The 22,522-nt window shown below is 35.8% G+C and overlaps 1 pseudogene; it reads right to left on the bottom strand.

Moving 5' to 3' along the window:
• LOC132477416 (kinetochore-associated protein NSL1 homolog) overlaps positions 1-22,112 on the bottom strand; it is an 82,007-nt pseudogene extending 59,895 nt beyond the window's left edge.
• Between the last annotated feature and the right edge of the window lie 410 nt (positions 22,113-22,522).

The following is a 22,522-nucleotide window of genomic DNA, read 5'->3' as shown; positions in this document are numbered from 1 at the left end:
CAAAACTCTGGGCATCAGATTTCTTACTGATTTATCTTTTACCTTTAAGAGAGAGAGAGTGATTGTGTGTGTGTGTGTGTGTGTGTGTGTGTGTGTGTGCATGTGAGAGAGAGAGAGAGAGAGAGTAAAAGGAATTCTCTCTGATTTCCCTGTAGCTGGTACTTGAATTGCTTCTCCAGATGGTTGCAAATTTACAAAGATAGGGAGGATTTGGAATTTTCCATAGAAGTTATGGGTATTGCTTAACTAGGCTAAGTAGTCTTTTATTATCCTTACCTAAGCTTTACTAAAGGAAAATTTCCAAAGCCAGCACAGGTCTCTTCCAAGTGCTCTTTTTATTCACAGGATCTCACACAGCATTAGTTTGGCAAAGGTTAACTCATTTTTAAACTGTAGTCTTGATCTGCTCCAACACTATCATCCATATCTTAGAAACCCAGACCTTGAGCCTCCACTGGTTAGAAATGGAATTCCAAGTCCCTGTGCCTTTGATTCTGATCTTTTATTTAAACTTATGTTACAATGCCTTCACTCTCGTATCTCAATTCCCAATATAAATAAAAATGTTTTCTAATAGAAATGTCTGTACTAATTTTCTCATCAGTACTAATAGATATGTTTTTCATGTAGATCCATTAATTGATCCTGTACCACTCCTTATACCAGCAACCCTGAGGCTTTCAGATAACCTGAAGATAAACAGATAAACAACACTACAATAGTTAAACATATTATATATCAAAACATGGAAAACATTATATAACTTCTGGAACTGGAAATCTTATTCTAGAATTGTCTCAAGATGGCTGCAGATGTGATCTTCATTGATCATGCTGGGAAGACGGTGTAGTGAGAAAAAACAAGAAAAAACAGCAGTATTGTTCACCCATGGGACCCAATGCCCAAAGGATCTCATAGTCCAAAAGAATTCTCATTCTCTATATGCAGAAAAAGAATGACAATACAAATATCCAATACTGACATAATACTTACATGAAGCAGGCCCTTTTTAAAGTGCTTTACACATATTAACTCATACAATGTTCAAAAACTCTCTACTGAAACATGTTGCAGTAGGGAAATGAATTACAGACAGGTTAAGTAATTTGCCCAGTTAAGGTCACACGGTTAAGAAATTGGAGGTCCCAGGATTTGAACCAAAGCAATTTGCTTCAGAATCCTTGCACCTAAATACTTTAAGAACGTATTTAAAATTCTGATCTTTTGGTTTCTCTAATAGAGTTTTGCTAAATTTCCTGACCCATAGTATTTAGATCTTTACATATTTGTCTTGCCTAGTTCCATTGCTCATTTTTGTCACTTAACTGCTGCTATGTTTAAACCCTCTTCAATATCATCCATTTACAAATACATTTAACAATAATATATATTACAAGTCTCAGTTATGTTCTGGGAATCAGATTTCTACTGCTTTAAGAAGCTATGGATTCCATTTTGAGGCAAATAGAATGTCTCACTTTTATAACAAAAGTAAATGACCTGTTATTCAGAGTGTTTCTGATACAAAAGGACTGTCAACAATCAATGAATGATACTGAGAAACACAACACCTTCTCCAAATATTTATTTTTAAGATCACAATAAACAAATAGGTTAAGAATAAAAAACCCTTTCAGTCTTACATACTTGTGTATTAATTTAGTCATACTCATGTTATCAGTGGATTTTAGTATTTTTTAACATCTTTATTGGAGTATAATGGCTTTACAATGGTGTGTTACTTTCTGCTTTATAACAAAATGAATCAGCTATACATATACATAATACACAGAGCTGATCTCCCTGTGCTATGCAGCTGCTTCCCACTAGCTATCGGTTTTACATTTGGTAGTGTATATATGTACATGCCACTCTCTCACTTTGTCCCAGCTTGCCCTTCCCTCTCCCCGTGTCCTCAAGCCCATTCTCTAGTAAATTTATTTAGCATCCTCAAAAAGCCCTCCATCAATTACAAGAAAAAAAAGTAAGAAAAAGCAACACAACTTTAATATTGCTAAATATATTCCAAAATGGTCCCTAAATGTCAAAATAGAGGCAGTTACATAACCAAAAATATATTGATTGCTATTTGGCAGCATTTATTCCAACTTCATGACATTCCCTAGGTCTCTGAAACGCACATCTGGAATGTGAAGTTAAATCCTCTCCAGAGAGCACAGTTGCAGCTGAAATCCTGATTCTGTGTCCATCCCTCTTGCTGACTTCACCTTCTCAGAGCAGTAACAGTTCAGGTGCTGCTATCATCCATTACCTTCATAACACAACTTTAGAAAGATGGCCAAATCTTTTCCAAAGTAAGCAAACCAGAAAAAAAAAAAAAAAACAGAAAATTAGTGGTTAACGAATCCACTAGGATTCAGTGAAATGACTTAATACAACAATATTTATTAGGAGTTCCATTAGTTAGATAAATTATTCTTACTAAATCCAATAATCAATTACACTTCAATGACATGGAAAAAAAACAGGGTTTATGTATCCCTCTTCTAAAACAGAAAATAAAACATAGATATAAAACTGTGATTGAGGGCCTCCCTGGTGGCGCAAGTGGTTGAGAGTCCGCCTGCCGATGCAGGGGATACGGGTTCGTGCCCCGGTCTGGGAGGATCCCATATGCCGCGGAGCGGCTGGGCCCGTGAGCCATGGCCGCTGAGCCTGCGCGTCCGGAGCCTGCGCGTCTGGAGCCTGTGCTCCGCAATGGGGGAGGCCACAACAGTGAGGGGCCCGCATACCGCAAAAAAAAAAAAAAAAAAAAAACAAAACTGTGATTGAGTCTTTAGGAGAAATAATTGAATTTTTATGCGGTTATTCAGTTTGTCCATGTGAAGGTGCAAATTCACGTTCACATTGAGACAAGCCATTGAACTTTCTTATGCTCCACAGTGTGTGTATGACTTGTGAAAATGTATCTACCAGGGCAAAGACCATTTAAATATCAAGTTATTCATATTTGCTGAAATGTTTTCAAATGGTTGTTATGGGTTTTTTTTTAACTTTTTATTTTATATTGAAGTAGAGATGATTAACAATGTTGTGATAGTTTCAGGTACACAGCAAAGGGACTCAGCCATATATATACATGTATCAATTCTCCCCCAAACTCCCCTCCCATCCAGGCTGCCACACAACATTGAGCAGAGTTCCCTGTGCTATACAGTAGGTCCTTGTTAGTTAACCATTTTAAATATAGCACTGTGTATATGTCAATCCCAAACTCCCTAACTATATCCCCTCCCCCTACCTTTCCCCCCTGGTAACCATAAGTTCATTCTCTAGGTCTATGGGTCTGTTTCTACTTTGGAAATAAGTTCATTGTTATCATTTCTTTTTAGATTCTGCATATAAGTGATATCATACGATATTTCTCTTTTTCTGTCTGACTTCAAAATAGGTATTTATTGGCCAATTTTGTCTTGTTCACTTGTGTTTCTCTGGTATTTATTTATTTTTTTAAACATTTTTATTGGGGTATAATTGCTTTATAATGGTGTGTTTGTTAGTTTCTGCTTTTTAACAATGTGAATCTGCTATACATACACATATATCACCATATCTTTTCCTTCTTGTGTCTCCCTCCCACCCTCCCTATCTCACTCCTCTAGGTAGTCACAAAGCACTGAACTGAGCTCCCTGTGCTATGTGGCTGCTTACCACTAGCTATCTATTTTACATTTGGTAGTGTATATATGTCTATCCCGTTCTCTCACTTTGTCCCAGCTTACACTTCTCCCTCTCCATGTCCACAAGTCCATTCTCTATGTCTGCATCTTTATTCCTGTCCTGCCCCTAGGTTCTTCAGAACCATTGTTTTAAAATAGATTCCATATATATGTTAGCATATGGTATTTGTTTTTCTCTTTCTGACTTGTTTCACTCTGTATGGCAGACTCTAGGTCCATCCGCCTCACTACAAATAAATCAATTTCGTTTCATTTTATGGCAAGTAATATTCCATTGTATATATGTGCCACATCTTCTTTATCCATTCATCTGTCGATGGACACTTAGCTTGCTTCCATGTCCTGGCTATTGTACATAAGGCTGTAATGAACATTGTGGTACATGACCTTTTTGAATTATGGTGGTTTTCTAAGGGTATATACCCAGTAGTGGGATTTCTGGGTCATATGGTAGTTCTATATTTAGTATTTTAAGGAACCTCCATATTGTTCTCCATAGTGGCTGTATCAATTTACATTCCCACCAACAGTGCAAGAGGGTTTCCTTTTCTCCACACCCTCTCCAGTATTTAATGTTTGTAGATTTTTTATGAAGGCCATTCTGACTGGTGTGAGGAAGATGGTGTGTGCAAATCAAAAATACCTCATTGTAATTTTGATTTGCATTTCTCTAATGATTAGTGTTATTGAGCATCTGTTCATGTGTTTGTTGGCAATCTGTATATCTTCTTTGGAAAAAAATGTCTATTTAGGTCTTCTGCCCATTTTTGGATTGGGTTTTTAGCTTTTTTGATATTGAGCTGCATGAGTGGCTTGTAAATTTTGGAGATTAATCCTTTGTCATTTTCTTCATTGGCAAATATTTTCTCCCTTTCTTAGGGTTGTCTTTTCATCTTGTTTATGGTTTCCTTTGCTGTGCAAAAGCTTTTAAGTTTCATTGGGTCCCATTTATTTATTTTTGTTTTTATATCCATTTCTTTAGCAGGTGGGTCAAAAGGATCTTGCTGTAATTTACGTCATAGAGTGTTCTATGTTTTCCTCTAAGAGTTTTATAGTGTCTGACCTTACATTTTGGTCTTTAATCCATTTTGAGTTTATTTTTGTGTATGGTGCTAGGGAGTGTTCTAATTTCATTCTTTTACATATAGCTGTCCAGTTTTCCCAGTACCACCTATTGAAGAGGCTATCTTTTTTCCATTGTATATTCTTGCCTCCTTTATCAAAAATAAGGTGACCATATGTGTGTGGGTTTATCTTTGGGCTTTCTATCTTGTTCCATTGATCTATATTATTGTTTTTGTGCCAGTACCATAATGTCTTGATTACTGTAGCACTGTAGTGTAGTCTGAAGTCTGGGAGCCTGATTCCAAAAAAACTGTTGTTGAAATCCCATTTAAAAATAGTGCATGGGGCTTTTCCAGTGGCACAGTGGCTGAGAGTCCTCCTGCTGATGCAGGGGACACGTGTTCGTGCTCCGGTCTGGGAAGATCCCACATGCCATGGAGTGGCTAGGCCCGTGAGCCATGGTCACTGAACCTGCACATCCAGAGCCTGTGCTCCACAATGGGAGAGGCCACAACAGTGAGAGGCCTATGTATCACAAAAATAAATAAATAAATAAATAAATAAATAAATAAATAAAAATACTTCATGTTTCATTGATACTGGTTTCCTTAACACCATAAGAACTATTATATGAAGAGAGGTTGCTTTCACCCCTCCACTAACAACAATTTTGACCAGTAATAAATCTTACATGGGAGTGGGGTTGTGGGTATTAGTGGGAACATGGGCAAAAATTTCTCTTTGTTTCACTACTCTTTCAAAATAATTATTTTCATGGTAACTAATCCTAAATGACTCCTGTGATTCATATCTAGTCAGGTTCCCAGGTACAAGTCTACTGATAATCCACCACCAGATCTCATTCCCACACAACCTTATATTTAATACCCTTCTATCAATACTGTGCACTAGTGATAACAAAGTAGAAAAACATGTTTGTGCTAAACAGTACTGTTCATTTAGGTGAAAAAATGGGAAGAAAGGGAACAGATGTTATGTAGAAGTAAGACTAAACTCAAGAGAAAAGGCACATTCCATTAAATTAGTTCACTTAGAACTAAAGAAGCCAAATAATAATTCAAATGCAAAAAATCTTTTAAGAATGCATTTATTCATAAGCCAAATAAGATGACAACAAATTGCTCTATGTTTTTCCCCAATAAGACTTTATTTACAACACTGAAAACAAACAGCTTCAACACACATACAAAGTGCAGTCAGCAAGTTCAATGGGTCCCTGAAATAGGAATAAAGTAGGAATAAAGGGGAACTTCCACAACCTGATAAAGACTATCTACAAAAACCATATAACTAACATCATACTTAAAGCTGAGATGCTGCACTCTTTCCCACTAATATCAGGTACAAGGCAAGAATGTCCCCACTCACCACTGCTTTTCAAAGTCCTACTAGAAGTTCTTGCTAATGCAGTAAACCAAAAAAACAGAAAATAAAAGCTACACAGATTGGACAGGCAAATATAAAACCATCTTTGCTCATACAAGATATGATTATTTATATAGAAAATCCAAAGGAATAGACAAAAAAATCCTGGAACTAATAAGCTATTTTAAAAAGTTGCAGGATACAGGAATTTGAAATTAAAAATACAATACCATTTACATTAGTTCCTTCTAAAATTACTTAGATATAAATCTAACAAAATATGTACAAGACATATATGAGAAAAAACACAAAACTGATGAATGAAATCAAATAAGATATAAATAAATGAAGAGGTATTCCATGTTCATAGATAGAAAGTCTCAATATTGTTAAAGCGTCAGTTCCTTCCAACTTAATCCATAAACTCAATGTAATCAGAATCAAAATCTCAGCAGGTTATTTTGTGGATAGTGACAAACTGACTCTACAGTTTATATGGAGAGACAAAAGACACAGATTAGTCAATATTGAAAGAGAACAAAGGTGAAGGACTGATGCCATCTGATTTCAAAACTTAATATAAAAAAAAGCTACAATAATCAAGATAGTGTAGTATTAGCAAAAAGAATAGGCAGATAGATCAATGGAATAGAATAGAAATCCCAGCAATAGGTCCATATAAATATAGTCAACTGGTCTTTGACAAAGGACCAAAGGTAAGAGAATTGAGCAAAGAGTCTTTTCAACAAATGGTGCTGAAAAACTGGAAATTCACTTGCAAAAAAAAAAAATGAATCTAGACAGATATTATATGCTTCACAAAAATTCATTGAAGAGGGTCACAGATCTAAATATAAAATGAAAAACTATAGGGCTTCCCTGGTGGCGCAGTGCTTGAGAGTCCGCCTGCCGATGCAGGGGACTTGGGTTCATGTCCTGGTCTGGGAGGATCCCACATGCCACGGAGCGGCTGAGCACATGAGCCATGGCCACAGGCCCTGTGCATCCGGAGCCTGTGCTCTGCAACAGGAGAGACCACAAAAGTGAGAGGCCCGCATACTGTAAAACAAACAAAAACAAAAACAAACAAACAAACAAAATCTATAAAACTCAGAAAAATAAGAAAACCTGGATGACCTTTGGTATAGCAGTAATGTTTTAGAGATATCAAGGGCACAATCCATGAAAGGAATAATTAATAAGGTGGATTTCATTAAAATTAAAAACATCTTCTCTGTGAAAGATTTCAGAGTATGAGAAGACAAACCACAGAATTGGAGAATATATTTACAAACGACACACCTGATAAAGAATTGTGAGCCAAAATATACAAGAACACTTAAAAGTCAACAAGAAGAAAAGAAAGAACTCAATTAAAATATGGGACAGATAATAATAAACATCTCACCAAAGAAGACACACATGAAAAGATGCTCCACATCATATGTCATAAGGGAAATAAAAATGAAAACAACAATAAGAAACAACTACCCACAGTATTAAGATGACTAAAATCTGCAACACTGACTACATCAAATGCTGGTGAGGACGTGGAGCAACAGGAATTTCAGTCACTGCTAGTGGAAATGTCAAATAATACAGCCACTCTAGAGGACTAGTCCTCTAGAGGATTGTTTGAGGGTTTCATACAAAACCAAGCATACTCTTACCACACAATCCAGCAGTAGCACTTCTTGGTACATATCCAAAGAAGTTGAAAACTTACTTCTACACAAAATCTTGCACACAGGTGTTTATATCAGGTTTATTCACTATTGTCAAAACTTGAGTAACCATGAAGTCCTTCAATAGTTGAATGGACAAACAAATACAGCACATTCAGACAATGGAATATTCTTTCCACTAAAATGAAATAAACCATCAAGCTATGGAAATATGTGGGGAAAATTTAACTTCATAATACTAAGTGAAACAAGGCAACCTAAAAAGACTATACACAAGGAGTTATGTTGGCGGAGGAGTAGGAGAACATAGAGTTCATCTTTCCCCACAAATGCATCAGGAATACATCTACAAATGGAACAATTCTCACAGAGCACCAGGTGAACACTAGCAGAGGACCTCGGACACCTAAAAGGACAAGAAAGATCCCCATGTAACAGGGTAGGATGAGAGAGAGAAGAAAGGAAAATGAAGAGGAGAGAAAGCAGGATGAAACCTGCACCCCTGTGAGGGAGGGAGCAGATGAAGGACAGGGGAGGTTGCCATATCTGGGGAAGACCCTTCTCCAGCAGGGAGATCAGTTGGGGTAGAAGGGGAGTTTCAGGAGCTCTCAGAGAAGAGCACAGCAACCAGTCTCTGGCAGGCAGGAGAGAGTGAGACCTACACAGATGGTTCATGCCACAACCCTGTGTGCCCCAGCCTGAGACAAGTGACCATTGCTGCAGATGTGGCTGGGAGCAGGAATGTGGGGTTTGGAGAGCAAACCCAGGGAGAGGACTGCTGTTGGCTGTGAGGAGACAGCATGTGGGGATGGGAATGAAGAAATCTGCAACTGGGAATGCTCGTGGAGGAAACCTAGACCGCCATAGAAACAAAGCACCATTGTTAAGTGATGTGTAAGGGGAGAGGCTGCTATTGAAACCTCTCTCCCCAAATGCTGGCCGCTGCCTGCCAGGGCACTAAGAAGGGCTCTCACTGGGACTAGCTGTCTTGTGCCCATAGCCAATGGCTAACCCATGTGACTCATCACCACACGGGCCAGCTTTCTCGCAACTCTGACTGCCACTGCCTCTGTGGCCCCTCCTCACTGGGCAAACTCATGTGTACCAGGGCAGCCTTGGGAGCAGACCCCTGTGAGTGGCCCACAGGCAGAGATGGGGCTGAAACCACAACTGACCCCAGGGGGTATGCAACTGAGGAAGAAAAGGTGAAATCTCTCCTCACAGCTACACAAACTGAATCAACACCTCCACACCTGGCTTTATAAACCAGAGCCTACAGAACATCTGAATGAATGGGCAATGGGTGATCCTGCAGCAAAGATAGGTATGGTTTTAGCAGCTGTAACCTTTGTGGACACATACATGCAGGGGTTAGGCCAGGTGAGCTGCTCCAACAGTGCCCACAGGGAGTCCAGATCCATGATTACTGCAATTCTGGGACCTGACTTCAGTGGATCTACACTGGTGGCCTGGTAAAAACGTCTGAGAGACAACAGGGCCAATTGTTGACATACCCACAGTTAAGGTGGGGCTGAAAGCAGTGGCAACAGCAGTGTAATCTGAGAGCTTGTACAAGGGGTGGTAGGTTACAAAAGAGAGCATACCCATAGGTGAACAGCTCCAGAGGAGGAATACTCAGTGGCTTCCCTCCAAGTGAGTGTGCTCCAATCCCACCTATCTTGCACCACTGATCAGAAACACAGCTAAGAAACAGAACTGGGGGCCTCTACTCCAACAACTAGGGAACAGACGCCACCTCTGATAAGACAGTGACAACCACAGAGCAAAAGGGAGACCCTGCTCAATATCCATTGCAGGCTCTGGTCACCACATTAGTCACACCTCCTAACAAGAGGATAACGGCTAGCATACACTGAGAAAAGAGGTGGCAGAAATCTATACTAAAAACAGCCCTCACACTAAAACATATTAAATCCACACAGGCTACACTGGGATTTTCCCACATAAAAAAAGACCCCCAAGATAGTCTGAGTATCTGACATTGGGAGGAAGAACTCCCAGAGCATTTAGCCTTGAAGGCCAGTGGGGCTTGAGTGCAGGAGCTCCACAGGGCTGGGAGAAACAGAGACTCCACTATTGGAGCACACACACAAGGTCTCACATGCACTGGAACCCAGCACAGAGCAGTATTTCCATAGGAACCTGGGCTACACCTACCTAGAGGTCTTGGAGTGTCTCCTGGGAGGCTAAGATCGACTATAGCTCACTGTGAGGGCAAGCACACTGGTAGTGGAAGCCCCAGGGAAGACTGATTGTAGTGAGGTCTCCTGGAAGTCCACATTGCAGCACCAAGAGCTAAGCCCAACAATCAACATGCAGGCTCCAGTGCTGGAAAGCCTAAGGCCACACAACAAACAGGATAGGAACACAGAGCCACCCATCAGAAGACAGGCTGCCTAAAGTCGTACTGAGCTCACAGCCATTTCAAAAGCACACACCTTAACACAGCCTTATCCATCAGAGGGACAAAACCCAGCTCCACCCACCAGAGGGCAGGAACAAGTCCCTCTGATCAGGAAGCCTGCACAAGCCCCTGGACCAAGCTCATGCACCAGAGAACAGACACTAGAAGCAAGAGGAACTATGATCCTGCAGCCTGCAGAAAAGAGACCACAAACACAGAAATTTAGACAAAATCAGATGACAGAGAAATATGTTGCAAATGAAGGAACAAGATAAAAACCGACAAGAAGACCTAAACGAAGAAGAGATGGGTAATCTACCTGAAAAATAATTAACAGCAATAACAGTAAAGATGATCCAAAATTTCAGAAAAGGAATGGGGGCACATATTGAGAAAATACAAGAAATATTTAATAAGGAGCTAGAAGATTTAAAGAACAAACAGATGAGTAATACAATAATTGAAATGAAAAATACAATAGAATGTATCAATAGCAGAATAACTGAGGAAAAAGGATGAATAAGTGAGCTGGAGGACAGAGTGGATTAAATCACTGCCACAGAGCAAAATAAATAAAAAAGAATGAAAAGAAATGAGGACAGTCTCAGAGACCTCTGGGGTAACATTAAATGCACATTTAATTATAGGGGTCCCAGAAGGAGAAGAGAAAGAGAAAGCACCTGAGAAAATATTTGAAAGTATCATAGCTGAAATTTCCCTAACATGAGAAAAGAAACACTCACTCAAGTCCAAGAAGCTCAGAGATACACATACAGGATGAACCAAGGAGGACTACACTGAGACACATATTATTCAAACTGAAAAAATTAAAGACAAAGGAAAAATATTAAAAGCAACAAGGTAAAATCAACAAATGACATACAAGGGAATCCCTATAAGAATATAAGCTGGTTTTCAGCAGAAATTCTCCAGTCCAGAAGGGAGTGGGATGATATATTTCAAGTGATGACATGGAAAAACCTACAACTAAGAATATTGCATCCAGCAAGGCTATCATTCAGATCCGATGGAGAAATCAAAAACTTTAGAGACAAGCAAAAGTTAAGAGAATTCAGCACCAACAAACCAGCTTTACAACAAAGGCTAAAGGAACTTCTCTAGGCAAGAAGGAGAGCAGCAACTTAAACAACATTGTACATATATGGACTGCTATATCAAAACCCCATGGGAACAACAAACCCCCAAGCTATGCTAGATATACACACAAGAAAAGAAAAAGCAACTGAAACACGACACTAAAGATGGTCATCAAGCCACAAGAGAAGAGAACAAAACAGGAAGGAAAGAAAGAAACCTACAAAAACAAACCCAAAACAATTAAGAAAATGGCAATGGAACACACATATCAATAATTACCTTAAATGTAAATGGATTAAAGGCTCCAGCCAAAAGACATAGACTGGCTGAACGGATACAAAAACAAGACCCATATATATGCTCTCTACAAGAGACCCACTTCAGACCTAGGGACACATACAGACTGAAAGTGAGGGGATGGAAAAAGTTATTCCATGCAAGTGGAAATCAAAAGAAAGCTGGAATAACAATACTCATATCAGACAGAATAGACTTTAAAATAAAGACTGTTACAGGAGACAAGGAAGAACACCACATAAAGATCAAGGGATCAATAAAAGAAGAAAATATAACAACTGTAAATTTATATGCATCCAACTTAGGAGCACCTCAATAAATAAGGAAAATGCTAAAAGCCATAAAAGGAGGAATCAGCAGGAACAAAATAATAGTGTGGGACTTTAAACCCCAATTACACCAATGGAGAGGTCATCCAGACAGATGATTAATAACAAAACGCAAGCCTTAAAAGATACACTAGACCAGATAGACTTAATTGATATTGATAGGACATTCCATCCAAAAGCATAAGAATACACTTTCTTCTTAAGTACACATGGAACATTTGCCAGGATAGATCACATCTTGGGTCACAAATCAAGCCTTGGTAAATTTTAGAAAATTGAAATAATATCCAACATCTTTTCTGACCACAACACTATGAGATTATAAGTAAATTATAGGAAAACAACTGTAAAGACACAAACAAAAGGAGACTAAACAGTATGTTGCTAAACAATCAATGGATCACTGAAGAAATCAAAGAGGAAATCAAAAAATACCTACAGACAAATGACAACAAAAACATGATGATCCAAAACCTATGAGATGCTGCAAAAGCAGTTCTAAGAGGGAAGTTTATAGCAATGTAATCTTACCTCAAGAAACAAGAACAACCTCAAATAAACAACCTAACCCTACACCTAAAGCAACTAGAGAAAGAAGAACAAAAGAAAAAAAAGAAAAAAAAAGTAAAGTTAGTAGAAAGCAAGAAATCATAAAGATCAGAGCAGAAATAAAAGAAATAGAGATGAAGAAAACGATAGTAAAGATCAATGAAACCAAGAGCTGGTTCTTTGGAAAGATAAACAAAATTAATAAAACTTTATCCAGACCCATCAAGAAAGAAAAGGAGAGGACTCAAATCAATAAAATTAGAAATGAAAAAGGAGAAGTTATGATTGACACCACAGAAACACAAAGGATCATGAGAGACTACTACAAGCAACTTTATGCCAATAAAATGGACAAACTAGAAGAAACTGACAAATTCTTAGAAAGCTACAACTTTCCATTTGAACCAGGAATAAATAAAAAAATATGAACAAATCACAAGAAATGAAATTGAAAGTATGTTGAAAAAACTTCCAACAAACAAAAGTCTAAGACCAGATGGCTTCACCTGTGAATTCTATCAAACATTTAGAGAAGAGTTAACCCCTATCCTTCTCAAACTCTTCCAAAAAAATTGCAGAAGAAGGAACACTCCCAAGACCATTCTACAAGGACACGATCACCCTGATACCAAAACCAGACAAAGATACCACAAAAAAAGGAAATTACACAACAATATCACTGATGAACATAGACACAAATATCCTCAACCAAATCTTAGCAAACTTAATCCAACAACATATTAAAAGGATCATGCACCATGAGTAAGTGGGATTTATCCAGGCATGCAAAGATTCTTCAATGTATGTAAATCAATCAGTGTGATACACCACACTAACAAATTGAAGACTAAAAATTATGTGATCATCTCAATAGATGCAGAAAAAGCTTTTGACAAAATTCAACACCCATTTATGATATAAACTCTCCAGAAAGTGGTCATAGTGGGAACTTACCTCAACATAATAAAGGTCATATTCTACAAACATACAGCAAACATCATTCTCAATGGTTAAAAATGTAAAACATTTCTTCTAAGATCAGGAACAAGACAAGGATGTTCACTCTTGCCAATTATATTCAACATAGTTTTGGAAGTCTCAGCCATGGCAATCAGAGAAAAAAAAAAGAAATAAAAGGAATACAAATTGGAATAGAAGAAGTAAAACTGTCAGTTTTTACAGCTGACATGATATTATATATAGAGAATCCTAAAGATGACACCAGAAAACTACTAGAGCTAATCAATGAATTTGGTAAAGTTTCAGGATATAAAATTAATACACAGAAATATGTTGTATTCCTCTACACTAGCAGCAAAAAATCAGAACAAGAAATCAAAGAATCAATCCCATTTACCATTGCATCATAAATAATAAATTACCTAGGAATAAACCTACCTAAGGAGGCAAAGGACCTATATTCAGAAAACTATAAGACACTAATGATAGGAATCAAAGATGACACAAACAGATGGGGAGATATACTATGTTCTTGGACTGGAAGAATCAATATTGTCAAAATCACTATACTACACAAAATAATCTACATATTCAATGCAATCCTTATCAAATTACTAATACAATTTTTCACAGAATTAGAACAAAACATTTTACAATTTGTATGGAAACATAAAAGACTCCAAATAGCCAAAGAAATCTTGAGAAAGAAAAATGGAGCTGGAGGAATCAGCCTCCCTGAGATCAGGCAATACTACAGAGTTACAGTAATCAAAACATTATGGTACTGTCACAAAAACAAAAATATAGGTCAATGTAACAGGATAGAAATTCTAGAGATAAACCCACACACCTATGGTCACCTAATCTATGACGAAGGTGGCAAGAATATACAATGGGGAAAAGAGAGTTTCTTCAATAAGTGGTGCTGGGAAAACTATACAGCTACGTGTAAAAGAATGAAGTTAGAACATTCTCTAACACCATACACAAAAATAACTCAAAAGCAATTAAGGACATAAATGTAAGACTGAATACTATAAAACTCTTAGAGGAGAGCAGGCCAAACACTCTCTAACATAAATCACAGTAAGATCTTTCTTGAACCAACTCCTAGAGTAATGAAAATAAAAACAAAAATAAACAAATGGGATCTAATTTAACTTAAAAACCTTTTGCACAGCAAAGGAAACAACAAACAAAACGAAAAGACAATCCACAGAATGGGAGAAAATATTTGCAAGCAAAGTGACCAACAAGAGATTAATCTCCAAAATATACAAACAGCTCATGTAGCTCAATTTCAAATAAAACAAAAAACATAATGAAAAAAATTGGAAAAATATCTAAATAGACGTTTCTCCAAAGACAGCATACAGATGGCCAAAAAGTACATGCAAAGATGCTCAACATCAGTAATTATTAGAGAAACGTAAAACAAAACTACCACGTGGTATCACCTCACACCAGTCAGAATGGCCATCATGAAAAAATCTGCGAACAGTAAATGTTGGAGAGGGTGTGGAGAAAAGGGAACCCTCCTACACTGTTGGTGGAATGTAAATTGGTACAGCCACTATGGAGAATAGTATGGAGTTTCCTTAAGAAACTAAAAATAGAGTACCATAAGATCCAGCAGTTCCACTGCTGGGCATATATCTGGAGGAAACAATAATTCAAAAAGATACATGTACACCAATATTCATCACAACACTATTTACAATAGTCAGGATATGGAAGCAACTTAAATGTCCATCAATGGATGAATTGATAAAGAAGATGTGGTACATATATACAATGGAATATTTCTCATCCATAAAAAATAATGAAATAATGTCATTTGCAGCAACATAGATGGACCTAGAGATTGTCATACTGAGTGAAGTAATTCAGACAGAGTAAGACAAATATCATATGATATTACTTATATGTGGAATCTTAAAAAATGGTGCAAATAAACTTATTTTCAAAACAGAAATATAGTCACAGAGGTGGAAATAAACTTATGGTTACAAAAGGGGAAGGGGGTGAAGGATAAACTGAGATTGGGATTGACATATACAAACTACTAAATATAAAATAAGTGATTGGGCTTCCCTGGTGGTGCACTGGTTGAGAGTCTGCCTGCCAATGCAGGGGACACAGGTTCGTGCCCCAGTCTGGGAAGATTCCACATACCGTGGAGCAGCTAGACCTGTGAGACATGGTCACTGAGTCTGCGCATCCAGAGCCTGTGCTCTGCAACAGGAGAGGCCACAAGAGTGAGAGGCCCACATACTGCAAAAAAAAAAAAAAAAAAAAAAAAGGGATTAATAAGACTCTACTCAATACTCTGTAATAACCTGTATGGGAAAAAAATCTAAAAGAGACTGGATATATGTATATCTTTGATTCAGTTTGCTGTACAGCAGAATTAACACAACATTGTAAATCAACTATATTCCAATAAAAATTAATTTAAGAAAAAGACTTTACACAGTGTAAGATTCTAGCAATATAATATTCTGAAAAGGCAAAAGTATGCAGACAGTGAAAAGATCAGTAATTGCCAAAGATTGGGAGAGGGAGACATGAATTGGTGGAGCACAACGGATTTTTAGGGCAGTAAAAATACTTTGTACACATCATAATGATGGGTACACATCATTATATACATATATTATATAAATATTAAATTACATAAAATATTATAGTATAAATAAATAATATATAATATCATATGTAACATATATATATTGTTATATAATATTTTATCATATATCTCTATAACAAACATTTAGAATATAAACACCAAGAGTGAACTGCAATGTGAACTATGGACATTAGCTGATTATGATGTGTCAATGTAGGTTCCTCAGTTGAAACAGATGTACCACTCTGGTGGGTGTGTTGACAGTGAGGGAGGCTTTATGTGTGGATGCAGGGACTATATGGGAAATCTCTGCACCTTCCCTTCAATTTTGTTGTGAACCTAAAACTTCTCTAAAAAACAAAATCTTAATAAAATGAAACTAAACAAATAAAAAGCAACAACAAAAAATAAACTTCAGCCAACCAAAAAGAAAAAAAAATACTGAGTTTTTTTTTTTTTAACTTCTCTTTTCTATAGGTCATTTCTACAACTTTTCCAAAGTCTTCTCAAAATAAGGTGGAATTTCTACTTTAAAATGTTAAGGAAAATATATTTATAGTGCTAAAGTATATTAATGGGAAGTACTACTGCATCTGAAAGGGAGAAATTCAGGAATCTTTTCTCTCCCTTGATAAGCAAGTCACAGACCATTGGGTCAGAGGGTCATCTTATTCCTGTTTTCCAAGTGATATGGCCATAATTGTGACAGAATTAAAGGTCCTATGTGTGTGTCTAACCATTTTCCTCTTCTTTCTGAGTGTGCTTTTCTAGTGTATGACTTAAGTAATAATTAAATGACCTGCTACATAGAGTCTGAGCACTCTCTTCAATTTACATTTATCTGACTGCCATAAATTATGAAATATCAGGCACTGATTTAGATATTGATAAAATTCTAGCTATTCCTACTTTTCCTCTTTTATGTAGTCTTTTAGAACATTGTTGTAAATCATATTTTTTAAAAAATTTTTGTGACACTTTATCTATAACACCAGTATGGATCTTATCATCAATTTTCTATCAATAAGCTCTGGAGAAGAATGTTTTGAATCTAAATGTCAAATAGGAAAAGAAAAAAATAAAAATACTGAAATTTTATTATAGTATCATAAAAGAGGCTTCAAGCTCCCACAAAATGTCTGATTTTGAAAGGCTCCCTGGTGCTTGTGTCACGATGAGTTAACCACAATATTTAACCTCAGACAACTGATCAATATGCTTGCTAAGAGAGGTTATTTAATTGTGACCAATTAAACGTTTGATAATGTATGCCAGAGTCAGAAAATTAATATTTCTGAAAGTTAATAAGGAACAGTATTGAAATTATCTGGAAATACTATCTTAAATATCAGTGCACAATAATACAGCCAGATATTTTATATCTAACAATAGTTATTCCCCCCATGCCTTATGGCAAGAAGAATGTTTTCAACTATTCTTAAGTGAAATTAATATTTAAATTATAGTATTTTTGGAAAGGGAAGTCAATATTTACCATATAACATATATTGGAGCAGGAGTTATTTTATGACTACTAGATGCATATACTTTAATTTCTGTAGGGTGTAGTCTAAATATTTCTGAAACACTGATGTTTTATATTTTATTTAATGTAAATGCTTAGTTAAGGACTAAAGAGCAAAGAAACATTGAACCATGAACTCCTCTTCCACCAGCACCACAACTAATATTATGATTCTCCATTGTCAGTCTGTAAATATGTGAGAGACTCAATTACTGCCTTCTCTAAGTGGTGAAATATATATTTGGTTACTAAGATCTCTTTGTTTTATTCTTTATCCCATCACTAGATCCTACATGGCAAGATTCTTACCTTTGATTCAACAAACTTGAAACTTACTCATGGTGGGAAAGCAGTGGGAATTATTTGAAAACACTGGAAGGCAAATAAAAAACCTGTAGCCACTTGGGACAAAAGTTTACAGTTGAAACAAACAGTTTCATCTTTATTTTTTTCTTAACTAATCAGGTTAAGGTATCTATTCACAATGCATGTTTATATTTCTCAAGGGTACATGAGACATTTTCCAAGATAGATCATAAATTAGGCCACAAAACATGTCTTAACAAATGTAGGGGGACTGAAATCATATGAAGCATCTTTTCTGACCACAATGGTATGAAACCAGAATTTAATTATGTGAAGAAAACTAGGAAATTCACAAATATGTGGAGATTAAACAACATGCTACTGAACAACCAATGGGTCAAAGAAGAAATCAAAATAGAAATAAAAACTATAATGAGAAATGTAAAATGTGAAAATTTGTGGGATGCAGTAAAAGCAGTTCTAAGAGGGAAGTCATAGTGATAGTTTCTAAATAAACTTTTAACTTTGAGGTAATTGTAGGTTGGCATAAGAAATAGTACAGAGAAATCCCATATAACTTTTACCCCATCTCCCACAAGAATACTATATTGCAAAGCTATAGAATAAGACCACAACCATGATTTTGATATTGTTGCAGTCAACATACAGAACATTTTCATTATCACAGCATTCCTCAAGTTGACATTTTGTAGAGACATACACCTTCCTCCTGCCCCCATTCACTCCTTATATCCTGGCAACCAAAATCTCTTCTTCATTTCTATAATTTTTTCAGGTCAGGTAAACTTTTGGAATTATCTATTTCACTCAGCATAACTTCCTGGAGATTCATCTAAATCCATCAAGAGTTTATTCCTTTGTATTGCTGAGTAGTATTCTAAGGTATGGATGTAGTACAGGTGGTTTACTTATTCAGCCATTAAAGAATGCATGGATTATTTCCAGTTTGGGGCTATTAGAAATAAAAATGTTATCAAAATTTGTGTACAGGCTTTTGTGTGGACATAAGCTTTCTTTACTTCTCTGAGATAATAGTTCAATAGTACAATTATTGAGTCATATATTAGTTGCATTTTTAGTTTCATAAGAAACTCCTAAATTCTTTTTTGAAATGGCTGGACCATTTTATGTTCCTAACAGCAATGTATCAGTGATCCAGTTTCTTGGCATCTTCACAATATTTTTTTTTAACCATTCTGAGAGGTGTGGAGTAATATTTCATGGTGGTTTTATTTTGCATTTCCCTGTGGCTAGTGATGTTGAACATCTTTTCCTTTTATTTAAGACTTCTTCTCTGACCTATTGATTATTTACAAGTGTTTTATTTATTGTCCAAATGTTTAAGTGTTTAAGTATTTTGCTGTTTTTTTAAAAATTTATTTCTAGTTAAATTCCATTATGGTCAGAGAACACACTGTATATGATTTTTAGTTTGCCAAAGTTTCTTTCATGGACCAGAATATCATTTATATTGCTCTATGTTCCTTGGCACTTGTATAGAGTATGTATTCTGCTGTTATTGAGTGTAGTGTTTTATAAATTTTGACTACATTCTGTTTCATGATGATCTTGCAGTATCCTTGCTAATTTTCTATATAGTTGGCTATCAGTTGTTGAGGGAAGTGTGTTGAAATTTCAAGCTTGTGGATTTTGAAATTTGTTCCTTTAATTTTATCACTTTTTGCTTCATTTAATTCTCAACTATGTAACTTTTGTGCATACAAAATTACTATGCTTTCTTCATAAATTCTCCCTTTATGTTACCCATATAATACATTATCTCTTTATCTCTGATAATTTTACCTGCTCCAAAATCTATCTTATATGATGTTAGTATAACCAGTCTTACACTGATTTAACTCATGTTCTCATGATACAGCTTTTTACGTACTTCTACTTTCAATCTGCCTATATCGTTGTATTTGAAGTGAGTTTCTTGTTGGCAAAACAAAGTCTGGTCTCGTTTTTTAATACACGTTGACAACTTCTTCACCTCCAAGCTTGGGATCAAGCAAAAAGAAAACCAAGGAAACTCACTCAACGTGCTCTAACTTGTGTCCCAAGAACCTCAGCAGTGTGCTTTCTTCTCTCTAACTTTCAGAAATTTCTTTTGTTTGTCCTATAAATAATGTTCAGTATTTTTAATTCTACTTAGCAGGTGGAATAGGGAAAGATATGTCTACTCCATCTTGCCAGTAGCAGAACAAATATATTGATTTTAAATATATATATATACTTTTATTGTGATGATGGTGGGTGAATAAAAGAACCGTTTTTAAATCTTATTGTTCTAAAATAATATTTTACATACATCACACATATCATTTGTGATATAAAGTTAGAATACAGATAAGAAAGAAAAGAATACCATATAAGACAGAAATGCCTTTTGTTGGGATAAGCAATTAAGCAATACTTGATTATCCCAAACTCTCCGGAGCACACATATAGGAAGGAGTCCATTAGTAAAATGTCCTTCTACCAAGTAGGAGGCATTGCACTATAAATAAGAGGAAAACTGAAACTAATTGTAATTTAAATCACACAGTAAGTAATGTGAGTAACAAGAAGTCAAAGATAAGCTGTTTTCAGTTTTTTTGATAGCTTAACAATGTCATCAAGGACTCAGAATTTCCTGATTTTCTAGTCTGAATTTCCAGTGTGTCCTGTTTCATCTTCATGATGGCAAACTGACTACATTGGCTAGATCATCACGTCCAGGAATATTATGTTCAAAGTCCGGAAATAAGAGCAAAGTTATGAGATGAGATCACTCATCTCACGTGCCTCTCTCTTTCTGATGGGGACAAAAATTGTCAACAAAACATTTTTAAGCTAACATCATATAATATCTACTTAGCCAGAATTGAACTAAATTCCTGCTGTAGAGGAAGTTCAGGAAAAAATATATCTGAAAGGAAAACTATTGGGAAGTAGGCATGGAAGAGCATATTCAAAAAGTTCAATTATCTACACTTGTAACACCTGATAATCAAGTCTGACACAGTGTTAAATGTGGCATATTAAAAGTTCCATTTTACTGAGACTTAGGGTTCATTCACTAATTCATTAGATTCTTTCACTAATAGCTCTAGGTGACTGTAAGGTAATTCATGTATTACCCAAGCATTATAATAATATGTTTTAAAAATTTATATCTACATGAATATTAATACATAAACACCAAGGTTAAAATCATGTCTTATTATCAGGATTTCCAAAATGTATTCAACAAAATCCTAGTCTCATAATTTCCAAGAAAATAATTTTCTGAGCTCAAATAAATTTGAGAATTTATTTGAATCCTTCAGATTCTACTAGTCCTTGGAAACTCATTGAACATATAGTTAAGCCACTGAGAAGTCCAAAAATTAAAAAAAATAGTTTAAATATGTTTACCTCAGTATTTTCTAAATGTGTAACACTTTTCCCACAATTAAAACTATTTATAATGTGCATAAATTGTATTTTTTTAAATGTATTCTGAAAATCATTGTCTGCTATGAATGAACTATTCTAGGAATACAAAGCTAGTCTGTTGAATATACCTAATCTCTTCATCTTTAATATTTAAAATAGCCTGAATCACTAGAATATCCTTTATTTGTATCAGTAGTAGTGATTCCATACATTGCTATTTACAAAACTTTTTTCTTTTACATTCTTATTTAATCACAATAACCTTGGGATTTAGTTTCTATTATAGCACGGAATTTATAGGTGGAGAAAATCAGTGAGTACAAATAATTTATTCCTTACACTCAGTTCAGTGATGGAGCTGCAAACAGGAACAAGGTTTAAATGTTTTCTCTACAACTTACTACTAGCTATTGAACACATTATTTAACATCTTTGAGCCAAAGTTTTCTCAGCTATAAATGAAGTATGGTTATGAGAATTCAAATAGCTAGCACTTAGTAACCGCTTAATGAAGGCATGACAGAGATGATCATTATGGTTATTATTAATATACTATCACCAAACTGATAAGTGCACTGCAGCTCTATCTTAGAGTTAAAATCATTTGGTTTAGTGGAAAAAAAATGATTTCTATTTTCATGTTTCAACTAATACCTGGATACTTCATAATCTGCACGGACAATAATAAGATCCAAAGAAGTATCCACAGACTTCATCATGCCTTTTGTTTTGACCCATTGCCTTTCCATATTCTTTTCCCTTAACATAGAATTCCATTCCATTACTGGTTCACCTAAAGAGTTGGTACTCATGCTTCACAATACATCTCAAATGCCATTTACATGGTGATATTTTAATTCTGTTTTGCAGTGAAGAGCTAGTTCCTCTCCTCTCTAAGTTCTCATCCACACTGTAGCATGAATATTGTATTATACTTTTCTATATATTTCATTATTTCCTCACTCTATTGCAAACTTCTGGAAAGTCCATGATTTATTCATGTCTGTATTTCTACTGTCTGGCAACATACTGAGAACATGATATGCTTGTTACATGACATGTGCTATTTTGTCTATCATAAAATACACATCAAAAACATTCACAAAAAAATTCCTGTTTATTTCAA

Source organism: Mesoplodon densirostris, chromosome 17 (genome assembly GCF_025265405.1).
Source record: "Mesoplodon densirostris isolate mMesDen1 chromosome 17, mMesDen1 primary haplotype, whole genome shotgun sequence".
In the NCBI taxonomy this organism is placed as follows: domain Eukaryota; kingdom Metazoa; phylum Chordata; class Mammalia; order Artiodactyla; family Ziphiidae; genus Mesoplodon; species Mesoplodon densirostris.
The sequence above is the reverse complement of the archived record's forward strand: the minus strand, read 5'-3'. Positions and strand labels throughout refer to the sequence as shown.